Source organism: Mandrillus leucophaeus, unplaced genomic scaffold (genome assembly GCF_000951045.1).
Source record: "Mandrillus leucophaeus isolate KB7577 unplaced genomic scaffold, Mleu.le_1.0 Scaffold574, whole genome shotgun sequence".
In the NCBI taxonomy this organism is placed as follows: Eukaryota; Metazoa; Chordata; class Mammalia; order Primates; family Cercopithecidae; genus Mandrillus; species Mandrillus leucophaeus.
This window is the reverse complement of record NW_012106186.1, coordinates 1,172,380-1,175,473: the sequence shown is the minus strand read 5'-3', so window position 1 is coordinate 1,175,473 and position 3,094 is coordinate 1,172,380. Positions and strand designations below refer to the sequence as shown.

General features: G+C 41.0%; 1 protein-coding gene across 1 annotated transcript in view; it reads left to right on the top strand.

The window, feature by feature from the left end:
- The window catches only part of LOC105552786 (CUB and sushi domain-containing protein 1-like), a 1,055,824-nt gene that overhangs the window by 203,456 nt on the left and 849,274 nt on the right, over nt 1-3,094 (top strand). The window lies entirely within an intron of this gene.

Below are 3,094 nucleotides of genomic sequence, written 5' to 3'. Positions count from 1 at the left end.
TTTTTTTTTTTTTTTTTAAATTGAAGGGGTAGAAGTCCTTAATGTAATTCTGAAGGGGAGCAGTTACTAGGATAGAAACACATCTTTTCTATTGATTTACCTCTTTGCAGACTCTAGAGTAGCTGGGACTGCAGGCACATACCACCACGCACCTGGCTAATTTTTGTATTTTTAGTAGAGAGGGGGTTTCATCATGTTGGCCAGGCTAGGGATTGCTATTTTAAAACATATAATCTAGGGCTAAAATTACTCCTCATTGTATTACTATTCATGTCTTTGATTATAAATTAAATTGAACATCTTTAAACTTCTTTACCAATTGATCATTCCTTTTATGAACTGGTCAGCTACATCAGTGTTATCCCTTACCGTTTCACTGTTACATTTTTCGAAGCATGTTTTTGTATTGATTTGTTGAGTGCCTATCACATAGTGACTTTGTTATACCGCATCTCTCATGTATTGAGTTGATCAAGATCCCAGGGGACATGACCCATGGCCCGGAAGGCAAGTCGGGCAGGGTCTGCCGAGGCACACCCTGACCTCTGACCTCACCAGCCCACGGTCCTGCTGGAAACCCCCCTGGACATGAGAGGATGCAGGAGCTGAGGAAGGAGGATGTGGGTGTGCAGAAGCGTGGAGAGTGGATTTGGAGGGCAGATCAAGAATAGCCCAGGCAAACACTTGCAGAATTTTTACTTTGGTCTGAGGTCTTACGTTATCTTTTCATTTGTTTATCGCATCTGTGATATACAGAGTTTATATAAAATTTTAGGCAGCCAAAATGATTATTTTTCTTCTCCCAGTTTCTAGTTTTGAAGTTCCAATGAGGTCTTTATCAGCATGGTATTATATACATATTAATATATCTAAGATTCTTCTTTTTTTTTAAACAAATTGATATTTTTCTGAAAATTAGCTTGGTGTATGATAGAAAACTGGTATAGTTTTCTTGAAAAATTTGACCAGTTTTTAGACTCATTTTTGTTGAAAAAGCATTCCAACACACACAATCTGGTAACTTTTTCAGAGTTTGTTTTCCACCTTAGCTTGCCTGTGACTAGTTGTCGGATACTAACTTATCTGTTCACATACCAGACTAAGCTATTTTCAGTTCTGTACAGTTTAACAGACATTTTATATATTGTAAACTCTAATCACCTTTTGAAAAATATCTCCCTTAAAAATTAGAATATTTTTAGTCATTCAAAATGCTTTGAGATTTTGGCTGGAATAACTATATATGTCTTCATTTATGGAGTTCTTTCATGCCCTTCTGTGTAATTTTGTAAGTATTTAAGATGATTTTCTTAAAATCAATGAGGAAAGGTCTTCACATGGTTTCTCTTGATCTTTAATTTTTTTTGTTACATGAATACAAATATGTTTGTTTCTCTGAATGCTTAGTCTCAGCATTTATAAAAGTTGTTTATCTTACACATTTGTTTGTACCTGTATCAGTTAAGGATGTATTTTGGTGCCTGTCAATCTTAGGAAAGTATTCCTATTAGCTTCAGATTATTTAGTCATGATGTCTGTATCTTCTCTTTATATTCTTTCAATCTGTTTCTCCCCCAACACCCTGGAGTAAGTTGATACTTTATATTGGACTTATTTTTGCTATTAGTTCAGGTTGGCGCAAGAGGAATTGTGGTTTTTGCATTAAAAGTGTTGGCAAAGACCACAATGACTTTTGCGCCAATATGATAAAAGCGTGACCTATATTTGGTACTTGGGTGTTCTGGTTTTGCTGTTTTCAGCTTTTGAAGTGGCAGCTTGATCCCTAGATTCAGGCGGAACACTGTTTAATAGAGTCTCGCTTTCTCCTCCTTCATTCCAGGTGCACTCTCAGCTGCCACAAAAGCGAGAGCAGCATCATTGTTTTAAAACATAATTTTCAAAACAGTTAAAACTCACCATGCATAGTAAAGGATGAAATCTCATCTCCCTCCTTGGAAACCTGTCCTAACTGCGTGGGTTTCAGTCAGCTGCCTGCCTGGAGCCTGAGATGCCGCTGCCTGGGTTTGTCTCCTTTCTTCCATGGCCTCTGCAATCACGTCTGTATTCATCTCTGATTCTACTCTCACTCCATTCCAGAACACAGAATCTGTTGCTGCTTTTAAGAATTACCTGACAGTCTCCCTTCCTTTATGGAATAAGATGCACCTCTTCGGGTGGCATTACAAAGGCCTGATGACCAGGCAATCAGGGCCACTCTGCCCTGCCCCTCCATGCGGCCACCCTCAGAGATAGCGTTTCAGTTGCCTGGACCTGCCCGGCTCGCCTGACCCCTGACCTTTGCAATTGTCTAAGAGAAATTGAACTACACAAGATAAACACATGAGGGAGAATTTACTCAACATGATTGCAAGAGGGGAAAGGGACTGAAATAGGAAAAGATGGGAGGGATTTTGAGCCCTGGGATTAGCAGGGAAATGGTCAATGGATGAGTCCAGCACGTTGAGTTGGTTGCTCATTTGTTTCCCATTGTTTTTTCCCACGGTTATACCTGTGTTTGCAATCAGCGCTCTTGGAGCCGAGGTCTCCAGCCTCCTACAGTGAGTGGGAGACAAGGGTGCTCTCCAGTTTGATGAGAGCCTGTCTGAGGGATGGCTCCCAGGTCTTTCAGAAAGACCATTCTCGGTGGTAAAAGTGACAAGAAGCTCTCAAAAATATTTACATACATCACAAAGGGACAGAGAAAACATTTGCAAATGCAAGTTTCCTAAAGTAAATGCTCTTAGAAAGGGAGGTCAGGAATAAACCTGGGTGAGGCTGGGTCTGCCTGAGGACATGTGAAGATCACGTCGGTTGCTTGTCATCTTGTCTGCCTGGGATACCCTCTGCCAAATCCTCTGGCCAGCCCGTTCTTCCAGCCTCACAGCAAAGAAGGCATTTTCACTTGGACTCGGGAAGGGGAACATCACACACCGGGGCCTATCATGGGGAGGGGGGGAGGGGGGAGGGATTGAACTGGGAGTTATACCTAATGTAAATGACGAGTTGATGGGTGCAGCACACCAACATGGCACAAGTATACATATGTAACAAACCTGCACGTTATGCACATGTACCCTACAACTTAAAGTATAAT